Source organism: Microcaecilia unicolor, chromosome 2 (assembly GCF_901765095.1).
Source record: "Microcaecilia unicolor chromosome 2, aMicUni1.1, whole genome shotgun sequence".
NCBI lineage: Eukaryota > Metazoa > Chordata > Amphibia > Gymnophiona > Siphonopidae > Microcaecilia > Microcaecilia unicolor.
The window spans coordinates 576,095,009-576,113,516 of NC_044032.1; the positions used below are offsets into that span (position 1 = coordinate 576,095,009).

Consider the following 18,508-nt stretch of genomic DNA (forward strand, 5'->3'; position numbering starts at 1 on the left):
TTATTAAATGAGGCCTTATGTGTTATGTTCCTTACTCAGCCTAAGGTACTAAATGAAATAAAACAAAAGAACGGGAAATAAGGTGATACCTTTTTTATTGGATTAACATAATACATTTTTTTTACAAGTTTCGAAGGCACAGTGTGACCTGAAGAAGAAATAAAACAATATAAAACAAGAAAATAGGTTTGAGGCTTATGTCTTTCTATGAGTTTTCATTTTTGTATCAATCTGCAAAGATATGGAATTTGTTGCTAGCTGAAATCTGCTTTACTGCTTCTTATTTCTCTTTTCGGAAATTACTAAGAGTCTACTATATTAGAAAAATTTTATTATCTGAAGATAATTTATAATCGTTTGTAGATTTTTATATGAAGCTTTGTAGAATCCTGATTGAAGATAGAATCAGTCTCATTACCCCTGCTCTGAATTCCTTAGAAGAAAAAACAGGTTGTAAAAGTGCGAAAACTGAGCATGTACGGGAGGGGAAAGGCCAGCATAGCAGCAGTGCATAGACAGTGCCACTGGCTTAGGGTTGCTAACTAGATCCAGGTTCACCCGACAGGGTTGATCCAGTCCTGGACTTATCCCAAATGCATGCAGGAACTTGTAACCTTGCTTTTCTTAGGGAACCCAATGGGGAAATCAGAACCACAAGTCCCTGCATGCAATGGATCAACCCTATCAGACGAATCTGGATCTAGTTGGCAACCCTACGCTGGCTGTAGCAAGTAGGGGAATGACCTGTTCTGGACGCTGAAGGACCTCCTTCAGCTGGTGGAGCTTGAGGATCTCTGCCAGTTAAAGTATTTATTTTATATATTGGGGATCACTGGTGCAGGGGCAGGGGTGGCGGCAGGAAGCATGGGGGTGAGAATTGTGTGCCCACCCACTTTGGGCTCAGGCCCACCCAAAGTACCATGTCTGACTATGCCACTGATCAGGCCCCAGCTCAGGTGCTCTATTTGTAAGAGTCTGACAAACAAATGAAAATGGTTCTTTCCCCATCCCTTGGAAAAATTGGTGGTGGAATAGTGAGAGACATATTCTTCCTCCCTACATGAGGTAAGGAAAAGTATAAATTCGAAATGTTATCCAGAAGCCTTGCCTTTTGTTCTAATAATTAGAGAGCTTCCACTCCAGCACCCTACCAGGACCTGTCTATCCCTTGACACCTATTGGGGACAGGAGTGATCCCCTCACTACTACCCCACCTCTAGTTTCCCCAAGTTGGGGGCAGGAGCAGGGGCGTAGCCAGACAACAGATTTTGGGTGGGCCTAGGCAAGAATTGGGTGGGCACCAAGTGTTCTTCCCCCCCCCCCCCCCCCCAAAAAAAAATAATTTATCTCAGCTGGTGGGAAAATGCTTCTTTCCACCTTGGCAGCAGGCATGCACTGAAAACTGAGCATGCGCAGGTGCCGGTGTCATGGAGAGTAGCATTTTCATTACCATCAGGGGAAAATCTTCAGCTGGCGGAGCTTGGGATTCCCACCAGTTTCCACTAAACATGTGCTACTGTTGGGTGGGCCTGAGCCATAAATGGGTGGGCCCTGGCCCACCCAAGCCCACCTGTGGCTACGCCACTGGGCAGGAGGAGAGGAAGGGGCCTTTTTATTGCAACAGGTTTGTATTGCAACAGTACTGGCCAACTTTCTATCAATAACACAGCTTGTGAATTTAACACAAGCTGTGCTGTTCATTTTGCGTGATAATCAGCTGCTTTGCATGCATTTAAATCCAAAGCAGGCCTTCACACTGGGCAGGAATTTTTTGTTGTTGTTGGAAAGGTGAGTAGCTACATTAAGAAAAAAAAATTGATGACCTGTATGTGCAGGGAGAGTGTAAAAAAGCAGCAGCTCCCAATTTATTTATTTCCACTTGATACACTGCCATATGGCCTGGACTAGGCTTCAATGTGGTTCTCAAGCTTGAAATAGAAGACGGGAAAGAGAGAGAAAGAGGGACAGAACAAGAGATTAGTCACCAGCTGCACCAAAGGATTGGGTGAAGAGATGAGATTTGAGGAGCTTCTTGAAGGCAGACAAGGTGGGTTTGTTCCTAATGTGTAGTGGGAGCTTTTTCCATAATTTAGGACCAAGGTAATAGAAGGCAGTATCCCGAGAAGAGGTCAGGTGGAGTTCTGACTGTGGCAGTAGTGAAAGAAGGTTTTGATCAGCAAAGTGAAGGAAACAGAGTGAAGGGGATGAGGAGCTTATTGAGGTAAGCAGGAGTGGACAGTAAAAATGATTTAGAAACAATGCGTGTAATAAAGGGAAAACAGTGCTCAGACTTGACAAGAGGGGTTACATGATCAAAGCAGTGTGCATTGTGAAGCAGTTTGACAGCTGTAGATTGGATTAGCTGTTAACTCTTGAAAGAGTAGAGGGGGATGCCAGCACACAGATCGTTGCAGTAGTCTAAGTGTGATATAACCAAAACATGAATGAGTGGATTAAGGAGAGAGATTGGGAGGAAGGGGTGCACTGAGCGGATACAATGGAGAGAGAAAAAAGAGGCCTGAATGACTGAGATAATTTGGGGTTTAAATGTAAGCTTGTTATAAAAAATGACACAAGTTCATTTTTCAGTTCTATCAGTACTCTGGGATGAATACCATCCGGTCCAGGAGATTTGCTACTCTTCAGTTTGTAGAACTGCCCCATTACATCTTCCAGGTTTACAGAGAATTCAGGTTTATTTTCAAAAGAGAAGGACACCCATCTTTCTACACAAATCGGAAGATGGGTGTCCTTCTCCCAGGGTCGCCCAAATCGGCATAATTGAAAGCCGATTTTGGGCATCCCCAACTGCTTTCCGTCGCAGGGATGACCAAAGTTCTTGGGGGCGTGTTGTAGGCGTAGCGAAGGTGGGACTTGGGCGTGCCTAACACATGGGCGTCCTTGACCCATAATTGAAAAAAAGACGAGCGTCCCTGACGAGCACTTGGACGACTTTACTTAGTCCTTTATTTGTTATGACCAAGCCATGAAAAGGTGCCTGAACTGACCAGATGACCACCGGAGGGAATCGGGGATGGTATCCCCTTACTCCCCCAGTGGTCACTAACCCCCTCCCACCCTCAAATATATTATTTAAAAATATTTTTTGCCAGCCTCAAATGTCATACTCAGGTCCATCGCAGCAGTATGCAGGTCCCTGGAGCAGTTTTAGTGGGTGCAGTGCACTTCAGACAGGCGAACCCAGTCCCAACCCCCACCTTTTACACTTGTAGTGGTAAATGTGAGCCCTCCAAAACCCACCATAAACCCACTGTACCCACATCTAGGTGCCCCCGTTCACCCATAAGGGCTATGGTAATGGTGTAGAGTTGTGGGTAGTGGGTTTTGGGGGGCTCAGCACACACGGTAAGGGAGCTATGCACCTGGGAACAATTTATGAAGTCCACTGCAGTGCCCCCTAGGGTGCCCGGTTGGTGTACTGGCATGTCAGTGGGGCCAGTGCACTAGGAATGCTGGCTCTTCCCACGACCAAAGGGCTTGCATTTGGTCGTTTCTGAGATGGGTGTCCTCGGTTTCCATTATCGCCGAAAATCAGAAATGACCAAGGCTAAGGACGACCATCTTTAAGGTCGACCTAAATTTCCAGATTTGGGTATCCCCAAACATATTATCGAAACAAAAGATGGACGTCCATCTTGTTTCGATAATACAGGTTTCCCCGCCCCTTCACGGGGATGTCCTGCGAGGACGTCCTCAGCAAAACTTGGGTGTCCCTTTCGATTATACCCCTCCACATGTTTTGGCCTCCAATGCAAGTCCCTTTTAGCCTTCCTTATCAGCGCTTTGCATTTGACTTGACATTCTTTATGCTGTTTCTTATTATTTTCAGTCGGTTCCTTCTTCCATTTTCTGAAGGATTTTCTTTTAGCTCTAATAGCTTCCTTCACCTCACTTTTTAACTGTGACGGCTGTTGTTTGGTCTTCCGTCCTCCTTTTTTAATACGTGGAATATATTTGGCCTGGGTTTCCAGGATGGTGTTTTTGAACAGCATCCATGCCTGATGTAAATTTTTGACCCCCGCAGCTGCTCCTCTAAGTTTTGTTTTTCACCGTTCTTCTCATTTTATCATAGTCTCCTTTTTTAAAGTTAAATGCTAACGTATTTCATTTCCTATGTATACTTACTTCAAAGCTAATATCAAATCTGATCATATTATGATCACTTTTATCAAGCGGCCCCAGCACCATTACCTCCCGCACTAGATCATGTGCTCCACTAAGGACTAGGTCTAGAATTTTTCCTTCTCTCGTCAGCTCCTGTACCAGCTGCTCCATAAAGCAGTCCTTGATTTCGTTAAGGAATTTTACCTCCCTAGTGTGCCCCGATGTTACATTCACCCAGTCAATATCGGGGTATATGTACACAGATGACATTTAGTTGATCTCCACACACAACCCTTCTGCTCTTGATCTGTCCCCTCTTCAGAGCTGTCAGAATGCCATTGACTCCTGGCTTTCCTCGAATAAACTTATCCTGAATCTTATAAAATCAATGGCCCACTGGGTAACTGGGCATAGGTCCCGTCCAATTATGCCCCCTCTTTTGAAATTCCCTGATTTCTCTTGTCAAGTCGCAGTATTATCTTGGTGTTACTTTAGATTCCCAAATTTCATTTTGTTACAAGAAATGATTTATCTTGGGGGAAAGAGCTCTAGAGCACTTGCTACTGTTTATAATTTAAGCGCAGGCGCTGTATTTATAAGTTTTAGGATATTAATTTCTCCACCAATCACCAAAGGTGATAATTGCAATAAATTAAATAAATTAAGTATATATAAAAGATACCATATACTCAGAACACAAAGAGACTGTATTTTTAGCTTCAAAAAGGTTGATTTAATATACAATTGCACACGAGAGGTAGGTTTTAAGAGATCTTTACAGATAATCTGTGCTTAAGTAAGGCAAGGTAGCAGGTCTAGATCAAAAGTTATGTTACTTACAAGTCATTGTTACACAGTATGAACAGCATTAGGTAAGCACATGTTCAGGACAGGAGGGCTTCTGCAGTGAGTGGATTCCTGAGTTGCTTGCAGTTGAAGAGAATCTGAATCTTGGGGAAACAGCTTTTGCTTTTATATCTTGCAAGCTGCAGGAGGATATGCCATGTGGATCTTTGTCCTGGTTTCCACACGACCCTTGGGCATTTGCAAAGCATTGTGGTATTGGTCTCATGTCTTATGACATCACAAGACTTGCTGTCTGGATCTTGCTGACAAATGGTCTTTTGATGTGAAAAGGCTTCCTGCTCAGTCTCTGGAGCAGATACACATTACAAGTCCTTCCTTTCTGCACATGTCTGAAAGCTGATGGGAGGGACAGGTATACCTTTGACAATCAAATGTCTTGTTTATGGTTTCCCCTCTGAAGTCTTTGTCTTCAATGGGTTCTCCAGACTTTCAGTCTCTTGGGTCTTTGGTTTTCAGAGATGTCCTGATGAGCTTCCAGGTACCCACCTTAGTCATGCTTTTGTTCAGTCCTTTTAGGTGGGAGGGCAGAGAGAGTTTTATTTCTCTTTGAAGCACAGTACCCTTTGTCTCTTAAATGTCTTTGTAATTAACTAGTCCTACTACCAGAAATTCCCAAGGAAAAGGGGAAATAAGGTACATCTTTTAAAAGCTGTCTTTTTATATTGATAAAATAATTCTGACAATTGGCTTATACCATAACAATTTGACACTCATATCTCTTTTGTCATTGATTCTTGTTTCTTTTCTCTCCACCTCATCAGCACCTTGAGCAGCTACATTGATGATTCTGCTTGTGCTTCCCTTCTTTATTCTCTTGTCTCCACCCATCTTGTCTATTCAGGTTTTCCAGTAAACTCTCTTAAGCGCCTACAGCTTGTGCAGAATACAGCAATTAAACTTCTCACCCATGCCCATCATCATGACCTTATCACCCTGCTACTTATGCATCATCATTGGCTCCTAATTTCCTTCCATATCCATCATAAAATCCTCACTCTGACTCATAAGGTTTTCTGTCTTGGGTCTACCTTCTATCTCTTTTCTGTCCTGGTTCCTTACGTCCCTCCCTGTGCCCTTCATTCTGCCACCACATGCTGTTTGGCTCCCCCTCCTCTGCGTTGTTGCCATCTTATTTCTACCCGGTGTTATGCTTTCTTCTTTCAGGCCCCTGCACTCTGGAATTTGCTCCCCCTGACCTCCGAGCAGAGTAGTCCTATGCCAAATTCCGCTCTGATTTGAAAACTTATCTTTCCTCCTTGGCCTTTCCCCAGAGCTCTCTGGAGTAATGTGGCATATTGTAGACAGCAGAGAACCTTTCTCTTTTCTAGTTCTATTTTTTTTTTTTCCAGTATTTGATGGAATTCCTTTCCTTATCCTTTGATATTGATTTTGTGAACTGCTTTGGTTGCTTAGCTGAAAGGCAATATTTCAAGTGTGAATAAATGATAATGATAACGGGAAGATGGTATATGAAGAGGAAATAGTATGAAAGATCTGGAAAAAGGCCTGCAGGTGGTTTAAGGCAGATGAGATTTTTTGCTGAAAAATTCCCTCTTGGAGTGGTGGAGTTTTGTTTGATATTCCTTGTACTGATTATGGAAGAGCACGAGAGAGGCAGCTGAATAAGACTTGCGCCAACAGTACTTGGCGCTATGGACAAAGAATTTAAGCAGGTGAAGAGTGGGAGAGAATCAAGGGGCAGAATGGAGTTGATTCAAGGTTAATATTCTGAAATTCTATTCAACAGGGCAGTTTACACAGCTGTTGCTGCAGCATCTGTAATGGAAGATGTAAAGGATTGCTTTTCAACCCTGCTTTGATCAATAATGAACTCTGAAATCTTCTGTCTTTGACCAAAAGTAACTTTCCTTGTAAATACAAAAACAAGTTGGAAGATAAGAATTAATTTGGTATGCAAAGGGGAGGATGGTGCTTGTTTTCAGAAGTTCAGCTTGGCCACCTGGACTTGGAAAGCATGTGACCACGTTCCCACAGTATGGCTTGTTTACCTAAACAGAGAAGCATTCTGTAATTTTCCTTAGCTCTGAACATGAGCTCTAAGCCTAATAAAAAGGGGGGGCTTGTTACAGCAGAGTGGGGGCTCATCTGTGAGTGGACGCACTGCACAGAGGATCTGTTCCTGGTCCAAGAAGCTCCTGGCTCTCGCTGTGAACCGGGCCCCCCCCCCAGCTGATGTTAAGAGCCTGGATGATGTAAGGACCAGTGATGTTGTATGTATTGCTTCTTTTCCTGGTCTAAGAATTCTTAGCATTGCTTAGATGTAGAGACCAGTGATGTAATGATTGTTTATATAGCTAATCATTGTATATTTATTTATTTATTTATTTATTTGCTACATTTGTACCCCACATTTTCCCACCTATTTGCAGGCTCAATGTGGCTTACATTATATTACAAAAGATATAGTTATGAACAGAATAAGAGGTTTCTTCTAAATTAACATATTACTATGTAAGAAATAAGGAAAGTATGTCTGTAGAATAATTTACATAACACATAATAAAAAGCAATAATATATGATGACCAATAATGATAATATGGCTAATATAATCAATTCAGAGGATTCAGTAGGTGGTTGGTTTAGATACAGAATAATCAAGTTCTTAAGGAAGATTCTTATTGTAAGTTTCTTCGAACAAGTGCGTTTCCAATAATTTCCTGAAGTCTGTCAAGTTACGTGTTATTTTTATAGTGTTCAGTAGTTTATTCCATGCTTTTGTGCAGAGGTATGTGAAGGTAGATGCATGTAATGATTTGTATTTGAGTCCTCTACAATTAGGGTAGTGTCTTTACCACTGTATATATCATAATCATTGTAGAATTTAGCACCTCTAATAAAGGTCTCATTTATTTATTTATTTGTTTGTTGCATTTGTATCCCACATTTTCCCACCTATTTGCAGGTTCAATGTGGCTTATAATACATCATGAATGGTGGAAAAATATAAGAAAATATACATTTAGTATTACAGAAGGATCTTGATAATGATAATGATAGAACATGATAGTAGTTTAATAAGCAAGTAGTGTAAGACTTATACGGTCTGTACCAGAGCTGGTGGTGGGAGGCGGGGCTGGTGGTTGGGAGGTGGGGATAGTGCTGGGCAGACTTATTTACCTAATACGAATCCAAAAGAATCCACTGTAATTATTGAGTAGTCTGTGTCAGTGAGACAGGCTGTAAATCCATAGCAGTACAGAATCCTAGGAAATCAAGGGCCCTGTCTACAAAGGTGCGCTAGTGTTTTTAGCACACGCTAAAAATTAGTGCATGCTAACTGTATAGATGCCAATGATATTCCTATGGGCATCTACACAGTTAGCATGCACTCATTTTTAGAATGCGATAAAAATGCTAGCGCACCTTTGTAAACAGGGCGCGAAGTGTCTCTTCAAGGCTAGTAAGTGTAATCAGACAGCAATATTTTACTTAGGTCTGTGGCATTTTTACTAAGAAATACCATGAAGTGTGGCATTGCACCTCAAAACATTATGTAGCCAGGACAATGTTACATGGTAAATCTGATGATCAAGAGCTGAAATTCTAAGCTAAGCAATGGCACTTTGGATCCAAAAGCAAATACTTCAGAATTTTTCTTGTAAAGGTGTGAGAAACATGTCTAATGCAACACGCACTTCCATTGCTTAATTTAAGAGTCCTTGCCTCCACCTTTCCCTTAGCTCTCTAGTTGTAGCCAAATATTATAATTAATGGGAAACTGTCTAATTACAGTTTTGCTTTTGGCAACCAGAAATTCAAAGTTGCTCTTGCTCCTGCAGGTTGAAAATTGGAATGCACCAACTGCTTATGTAAAGAACGAGTCACAGCACCACCTGGGTCAGTGAGGACACATTTAGCTGCATTTACAGCAGAAGCATATACCTGAATGTACTCACCTTGAGTTACCAATGAAGAGGAGTGAGCTAAATGCAAATAAAATAGATTAAAAAAAAAAACTACTCATGCACTCATGTCACAAAGGGGCTGACTTATTAAATCTCATGCTTAATCTTTTCAGCATTCATGCTAACATTGCATTAAATGTTTGATTCACTAAAGTAACAATATACATGGATAGCAATTGCTAAAAGTGTCATTATGTTTTGAAGGGTCATGGATTTAATACACCAACTTTTGGGTTTAGCCACAGTGGTTTACATATATCATATGCAGGTACTTTTTCTGTCTCTAGTGTGCTCACAACCTAACCCCCCCCCCCCCCCCCCTGTTTACTAAGCCATGCTAGTGGCTGCTGAGAGCCCATGCAAAGTGAATGGGCTGTGTTGGCATTACTGCACTGACAGCCACTAGTGTGGATTAGTAAAGAGGGGGTAAGTTTTATACCTGAGACAATGGAAGATTAAGTGACTTGCTCAGGATCACAAGGAGCTGCAGTGGGAATTGAACCCAGCCTACCCAGGTTCTTAGCCCACTTCACTAACCATTAGGCTACTCCACCCACAAAGATTTTATGTAAGGGTGCTCAACTATCACTGAACAAATTGACATATGTCTCCAGAAGATGGCACATATCACTAATATAAGGCAGCCATTTGTAACCTTACTGTCAATGTGTGTCTGTGGAGAGAGTATCATGTTACTGCAGCACCCTATTGGAGCATGCTGCCACTACATTTTCCTATTTCTATATTGATTGGTGACCCCCTAATATAGGTGTGGTCATTTTGTGTTAGATTCTGTGGAAATAGAATGATTACTACCTGCTTTCTCTGCAGACATTTGGGGCCTTTTCACTAATGTTGTTTAGAAAACAACTCAAAACATATTTATTTCAAAAGACTTATTACAGAAGAAGTGTTATGGATAAGCTATTTATCTGTACCAGATATGGCTGACTGGCTGTTTTAAGGTCTGTTTATTATATTGAGATATAATTTTTATTTATGTTTAATATGTTTTTAGATTTTTTTAATTGTATTTTGTTTCCTTGTATTTTATGATTAGGTTGCAGTTTATGTATGTTTTTTGTTACCCATTTACATCAATTGAATAATGCGGGATATAAAACTGGTAAAGCAAGAAAGTGCATTTGACTTTTAAACTTCATGCGCTTTAGGAAGTTAACATGTAGCAAGTGCAAAACTAATGCAGCACTTAGTAGGGGGCATGCCCAGCATGTAACCTGCAGTTTGCCACCTTAAAATGGCCATTAGTGCATGGTACACAGGTTTGACAAGTGCTAGAGGATGACATGGTGACAAAATTTGTCCCCATAGGCTCTGTCCCCATTCCCCCCTCCCCCATCCCTGCAGGTTCAAACCTCACACTTATGGTTTTATATATATATATATTTTTTTTTATTAAAGTATAAAAGGAACAGTATTCTGTATAACTGTTTATAAATTACAAATAGAAAACAATAATAACAATGAGCAACTGAAATAACAACCCCTACCCCACTACTCTTCCAGCCTCAACAATATCTGACTTCTACTACCCCATGGATCCCTAATCCACCCTGTTAAAATGTCTAGGGATAAAGTACAACCTGCTCTGTATGCCCTAAGGGTGGGGGGGGGGGGGGGAGAAATATGGCCTATGAAGCACTGTTATGACATTTTAATCTGTGGTTGAATAACAAGTCATCAACAATCTCAGGTTTCAGTCTAGCTTTCCTTTCTTCCACAGTCATTCCCACAATAGAAAATGTTATCTCAGAAGACATGCTGGTAGCAGGAATGCACAGAATCCTCCATGCAAGTTTTGCTGGTTTTGGCCAGCACTTTTGCTCCTAGCACAAAATGGATGTCCAATACCAGCAAATCCTAAAAATAAATTGACCCCGTTTATTTTGGAAGCCATCCTGGAAATTATTCTCTTTAACTGAGTATACAAATGCAAATAATAATAATCTCTACTCTAGCACTTTCCAAACTTTTATCCAATACAATCCCACTCTCTCACCCCCTAATGTAACACTTAGCTATATATACATTGAGGAGTAGCTTAATGGTTAGTGCAGCAACCCAAGAACCAGTAAAACTGGGTTCAATTTCCACTACAGCTCCTTTTCAGTCTAGGCAAGTCATTTAACCCTCCATTTCCCCAGGTACAAAATAAGTACCTGTATGTAATATGTAAATTGCTCTCATTGTAACCACAGAAAGGCAGTATATGAAATCCCATCCCCTTTCCACACTATCTGAGGAGCAAAGGCTGTCATATACAAATCATTCCTCAATGTTGCCATGATCTCAAATCTCATAACATCATCATTAGAAACACTTGCATTCAACATAAATTACTCTACCCTCTCAGGTAATCTCTGCAGTAAACGTTTCTATAGACCACCAGGAAGTTGGGCGAAAGCCAGAGACAACTTCACAGACTTTATCGCAAACATGAGTGCTTCCCACTCTAACATTTATTATTAGGCGATATCAACATCCACCTGGAAGACCCAAAGGATCATTACACACAAGAAGTTCTTGACTACCTGGCAACCTGGGATCTCACCCTACCTAACACTTCAACTCACTGCAAAGGCCATCTCTTTGACCTGCTCACATACAAATTTACAAACCATGAAGACATACATATATCTAACACTACATAGATACCCATCCTATGGTTGGATCACAGCAAACTTACCTTTACCTATAACTGGAGAAATCAAAACCATGACCCTCCAAATTCCCATCAAGGGAAAAATAACAGCCAACAATGTTTGGGCCAAAATCTCAACATGTCACCCAGCACTAGAACCTGACTCGACAGACCATCAAAATGTAGGACCAAATAAGTAAAGACACTTTAGACAACCTAGCACCTATGAGAAAGAAAAACAAATGCCCAAATAGAGTCTCTCCAGGGTTCAACAACAAGGTACTCATCGCTAAAAACCAATGTAGGTAACTCAAAAGAAGATGAAGCAAAGAACCAACAGTAGAAAACAAAACCATCTGGAAACAAGTGACTGGAATCTACAAAAAGACCATCAAACATCCAAAATCAAAATTCTATGAAACCTACATTGGTTCAGGTCAACCCAGCATTAAAAATCTATATGGATTAGTAGACAGCCTTCTGGACATACACAACATGACAACCACAAATGAAACCAAAGAAAGAAGCACAACTGGGCCTTCAAGACTAAGACAAAAAAGAGTCCTTTTATTTTGAAAGAACCGACACAGGCTGTGTTTCGGCATAACAATGCCTGCCTCAGGGGTCCAAAATTATTATTATTATTATTATTATTAACATTTGTATAGCGCTACCAGATGCACGCAGCGCTGAACACCTGACATAGAGAGACAGTCCCTGCTCAATAGAGCTTACAATCTAAAAATAACACACACAGACAGGACAATTAAGGGCAAGGGAAGTACTAAATCACAATATTCTTAAAGGCACAGTAAAAGGGAACACTGTAAAAGCAAGTTCCTTATAGTGGTAATGTCTTCTCACCCTCTACATTCCACCTTGCCGGAAACAGGAAGATGCGTCAGAGGACAACGCAGCAGCATGTCTGAAACTGCGTAGTAGACGAATGCCCCACCTTTCTACTGCAAGATACCCCAGAATGGTTCTTAGATCTACTAACCAAACATATCTCCTTCTCCCTGCAAATGGGAAGTTTCCCAATGACCAAAGGTAGTATAATGCTGACCCCTATCCTGTAAACACCTTGGCCAAGTTAAATGATGTCACAAACTACTGACTGGTTGCCTCTATTCCACTCCTAGTCAAAGTCATGGAAGGACTAGTCACCTGACAATTGATGGACTACTTATTAGCTCACTCGATCCTACACCTCTCCCAATCAGGTTTCACACCACACCATAGTACAGACTCATTTCACTAGAAAATGACATCAAACTGGAGATTAGCAAAGAGAACAAAATTCTGGTACTCCAGTTCGATATGCCCAGCGCCTTTGATGTAGTGGACCATGATACTTTTCTTTACCTTCTGGACAATGTTGGACTTGGAGAACCTGTTCTGAGCTGGTTTTCTGGTTTTCTCAAATCCAGATCATACCAAGTCAAGGCAGTTAACCATATATCTCCACCATGTAGTGGTGTGCTGGTAAATGTTTAACAACAGGCTCTCTCTCTGGTCCCCCTCTGCGCTCCCCCTGGTCCCCCTCTGCGCCCCCTGGTTCCCCTCTGCACCCCCCCCATCCACTTCTGCGAGCCCCCCAAATTGCAGAGCTGGCTATAGCCGGGGAGAGAGCCTGGAGGGGGGGGGGTGACAATGCATTACTCCAGGAAAAAAAAAATTAAATGATCCCAGGTTCCAATCTAATTCATGTTTAATGTGCGATAAAATGCCATAAATAAGTAAATAAATATAAACTTTTAATGTTGAGCACCTGATTCTCAAAGTGAACATATTCCAAACACTATAATGAAAATAAAATGATTTTTTTTCTACCTTTGTTGTCTGGTGACTGTTTTTCTGATCATGCTGGCCCAGTATCCGATTCTGCTGCTATCTGTCCTCTTAACTCCGTTTCCAGGGCTTCCTTTCCATTTATTTCTTTCCTTTCCTCCTTTCTTCTTCATTTCTGGTCCTCAGCCTCTGCCTATTTTCTTCATCCATGGTTGTTATGTGGAGTTCCACAAACAGGCTAGTTTACAAAAGAAAATGTCCTGTAGAATTTCTGGGAGTTTCCCTTTGAAACGTTCAGGTCTGGTGGGACAACATGTTCAAAATTACACACTATAGAGTACGTCTTGCCCCATCCTTGGCCACCTTTAAATCTAGACTGAAAGCCCACCTCTTTAACATTGCTTTTGACTCGTAACCACTCGCCTCCACCTACCCTCCTCTCCTCCTTCCTGTACACATTAATTGATTTGATTTGCTTACTTTATTTTTGTCTATTAGATTGCAAGCTCTTTGAGCAGGGACTGTCTTTCTTCTATGTTTGTGCAGCGCTGCGTACGCCTTGTAGCGCTATAGAAATGCTAAATAGTAGTAGTAGTAGTATGCATAGGGATTATCTTTCCCAACTTTCTTCTATCTCCCAGCCCAGCTTCCAGATGTTATACATTAAGGGATCCTTTTACCAAGCTGTGGTAAAAAGGGCCCTGTGTTAGTGGCGGGGGTTGTTTTTGCTGTGTGCTGAGGACCTTTTTACTGCAGCGGGTAAAAAGGCTGAAAAAAGAAATGGACATGCGGTAAGATTATTTTCAAATATTTCCACTAGCACTGAAAATGTTGCACGCTGGGGATGGAACTACCACTGGCACCCACATTGGGATGGCGTTAGCTCAGATTGGCGCATGTGAAGCCCACATTGGGCTTACCACTGCTTTGTAAAAGGGCCCCTAAGATTCCTACTCTTTCTTTAAAAATGACAATGAAGAAAAACATCATTCAGATTGAAAATTTATACAAAAATATTTCAGTGGTTATATAAGAGTTACTGGTATTTCAATAACTGCTTCCTCACCTGTTACAATCTGCAAAGATGGGTGTTTGGAATAGCATTACTACCCTGACTGAAATCATTACAGGATTGTTTTTACATGTTGGGTAATTCACATGAATCTCTTGAGTAACAGGGTTACATCAATTGCCTTCAAGGCTTCAATTTATAGCCACTAAATTATTTTTTCTTATCTACATATCACAAACAAGTTTCAGTTGTTCAATGCAAACATTATTTTAGATTTATACCTTTCATAGATTTTGATGCGATTCTGTTCTATTCTACTTTGCATGTAATTTACTACTACTACTACAAATCATTTCTATAGCGCTACCAGTTGTACACAGCGCTTCACAATTCTCACCTTTGCATGCCCTATGGATACCCAGTGGCTTAGAGCAATTAAAATACATTTTATTGTATTCATAAAAATGGAATTAATAAATGAAAGGACTCTTTTACAAAACTTAGGGGTCCTTTTACAAAGTCTCACTAGGGTTTTTACCATGTGCTAAAAATAAGTATGTGTTAAATGCCAGAGAAGCCCATCTATTCCTACGGGTGTCTCTAGCATTTAGCAAGCGCTAATCATTAACACATGCTAAAAAAGGCTAGCACCTTTGTAAAAGACCCCTTTAAGGCCCTGTTTATTTAGGCACATTAGCATTTTTAACGTGCCTACAATTAGCGCGCACACTAACCGTGTAGGCACCTATAGGGATATTGTAGGCACGTACATGGTTAATGCTTGTACATGGTTAATGTGTGTTAAAGACACTAACACGCCTCAAATTAGGCATAGTAAACAGGGTCCTTAGTGTGCTAACGGACGTTAGCATGTGCTAAGCGACACCTGGCCCATAGGTATAAAATAGAACATGCAGCATTTCATGCACCCCAATATACGTTAGCGTGCACTAAGCTTTAATAAAAAGGCCCATAAAAATCAAAATAAAAAATTACAATTAATAATGATACATACCTGTAAATATAGTTTCATAATATAATTGCAAAATAACGCCAAAATACTACCACTACTACTACTAATAATAATAATGATAATATATTTATAATAATCCATTGAATTCAGTCCCCTTCAGAGGCAGAAGTTCAAATGGACCCCCAAGCAAAATATCAGAAAGGGCCCCCAAGAGTAGAGGGATCCATCTCAGAAGAAAGAGAAACAGCTCTAAATGGACACCCTCCTTCCCTGTTCCCCTCCCCCCTTACACTGCAGAGGCTCCTTGGGTGGAATTTATACCACTGTACTAGTATGTGAAGAGAGTTCACAAAAATGTACTTCACATGATAAATAGCCCAAAATGCCTGGAAATTCACACACACCCCACACCCCCACCCCAAGTGCAGTTATTTTTTTAATATTTATTATGTGAATTACACTTTTTCAAAGTTACATTTTGCACAAAAGTTTATGCAAATTTTGCATTAATGAGCTTCTGTGATCCAAAATCATGCGAAGCAGATCATTAAAGCAACAACAACAACAACAACAAAATCAAAAACAGGCATGTGAAAAAGGTTTTGTGAACCTGTTTTTGCAGAAAAAAGAACTGCAATAGAGCGGAGGGGTTAGTGCAGCAGACCTTGATCCTGGGGAACTGGGTTTGATTCCCACTCAGCTCCTTGTGACTCCAGGAAACTCACTTAACTCTCCATTGCCCCAGCTACAAAAGAAGTACCTGTATATAACACGTAAACCACTTTGAAAAGCAGTATATCAATTCCCTATAACTCAAAAGTTATATTTCTCTCTTTCTGAGCTACTGTTAATCTTTGATGAATTCAAGTTCAGTACTAGACTTGATTGATAATTGGTTTCTGACAAAGAAGAGAAACAAGACTTCTTGTTGAACTGCCTTGCTGTTACCTCATGGTTTTTCCAGATTAGTGCTATTGTTATTGAACTCTGTGATATTTTAGCATTCATTACAAGATTTATGTTTAATTTGAGCTAGATTCACACATTATGTTTTTGCTTGTTAAAAGGGATTAATTGGGATATGAATCCTAGAATGTAAGATGCTCTTTGGTGCAGCAGCAACATGAGAAGCATATGTAGAGGAGGTTTTAGCAGGGGCATAGCCAGACTTCGGCAGGAGGGGGGTCCAGAGCCCGAGGTGAGGGGGCACATTTTAGCCCCCCCCCCCGGTGCCGCCGACCCCCTGCCACTTTTGCCCCCCCCCCACGCCACCGCCCCTCCTCCATCCCTTTCGAACCCCTCCTGCCGCCGTCAACCCTCCCCCGCCACCGCCAGGAGTGTTTGCTGATCTGGATTCTGTTTCTGTGAGTCCTGACATCCGGCGCTGAAGAGGACTTTGGCTGGCGGGGGTTGGGGACCCCCGCCAGTAAAGGTACCTGACGGCGGCAGCGGGAGGGGAGGGTTGAATATGGTGAGGGAGGGTCGGTGGTGGCGGGGGGGGGGGGTAAAAGCAAGGGGGCCAGGGCTAAATCTGCGGGGGCCCATGCCCCCATGGCCCCACCTAGCTACGCCCCTGGGTTTTAGTAACATAGAGGGGAATAATCGAACATCGCCGGCGAAATAGGTCGCCGGCAATCTATTTTGGCGGCGGCGCAACAGCTGGCCAGAACCATATTTTCAAAAAAGATGGCCGGCCATCTTTTTTTTCGATAATACGGTGTGGGCCATTTCGCCGAGTTTGAGATCGCCAGTTTTGTTTTCCGCAATAATGGAAAAAACTGCCGGCGATCTCAAACCCGGCGAAATTCAAGGCATTTGGCCGTGGGAGGAGCCAGCATTTGTAGTGCAATGGTCCCCCTCACATGCCAGGACACCAACCGGGCACCCTAGGGGGCACTTCAAACATCTTTAATAAACAACCAAATTAGCTTCCAGGTGCATAGCACCCTTCCCTTGTGTGTTGAGTCCCCCAAATCCCCCCCAAAACCCACTGCCCACAAGTGTGCACCATTACCCTAGCCCTAAGGGCTGAAGGGGGCACCTACATGTGGGTACAGTGGGTTTTGGGGAGGTTTGGGAGGGCTCAACATTACCCACCACAAGTGGAACAGGTAGGGGGGGATGGGCCTGGCTCTGCCTTTCTGCAGTCCACTGCAACCAACAACTGCTCCAGGGACCTGCATATTGCTGTCAGGGTGCTGGGTATGACATTTGAGGCTGGCATACAGGCTGGCAAAAAAGGTTTGTATTTTAATAATTTTAGTGTGGGAGGGGGTTGGCGACCACTGGGGGAGTAAGGGGAGGTCATCCCCCATTCCCTCCGGTGGTCATCTGGTCAGTTGGGGCACCTTTTTGAGGCTTGGTCGTGAAAATAAAAGGACCAAGTAAACCCGGCAAAATACTGCTTATCACCAGGTTTTATTTTTCCATTATCCGTGAAAGCCGGCCATCTGGTAGCCACGCCCAAGCCTGCCCATGTCCCGCCTTTGCTTCGCCGCCAACACGCCCCTTTGAACTTTCACCGGAGAGGCAAAGGGAAAGAGGCGAAGCTATCACAAATGTAGCTTTCGATTATACGCTTTTCGCCGCTTTTGCGAAATCGCCGGCCATATCCCGATTTGTGTCGGGAAATAGCCGGTGATTACTTTCGATTATAAGCTGGATAGTAACATAGTAGATGACGGCAGAAAAAGACCTGCACGGTCCATCCAGTCTGCCCAACAAGATAAACTCACATGTGCCATTTTTTGTGTATACCATACCTTGATTTGTACCTGTCTTTTTCAGGGCACAGACTGTATAAGTCTGCCCAGCACTATCCCTGCCCCCCCTTATTAGTAGTCCCTTACTGCTTTTACGACTAGACACAGGTTAGTGCCTTTGCACTGATACTGCGTACTCTATTCCCTTTCTTCTCATATTTAAAATACCCCCTTTTACAAAGCAGTGCTAGCAGCTGCCATGTGGCAATGTTAACACAGCCTATTCACTTTGAATGGGCTATGTCAGCATTATCGCATCTGCAGCTGCGGGGGTGGGGTCATGATATCTAGTTCCTTTGCTTTTGACAAAGTATATATATTTTTTAGTCTTGAGGAGTGTTTTTCTGATTATATTTAGCCTCTCTTCATCCGGAACTGTTTTCTGGTGG

The 18,508-nt window shown here is 42.1% G+C and overlaps 1 long non-coding RNA gene across 1 annotated transcript; it reads left to right on the top strand.

Moving 5' to 3' along the window:
* The first annotated feature begins 562 nt into the window (after nucleotides 1–562).
* LOC115462658 lies at nucleotides 563–15,070 on the top strand. The gene is made up of 3 exons (XR_003940914.1): nucleotides 563–657; nucleotides 2,155–2,156; nucleotides 15,058–15,070. It is a non-coding gene; the product is annotated as an uncharacterized LOC115462658 (long non-coding RNA).
* The last annotated feature ends 3,438 nt before the right edge of the window (nucleotides 15,071–18,508 follow it).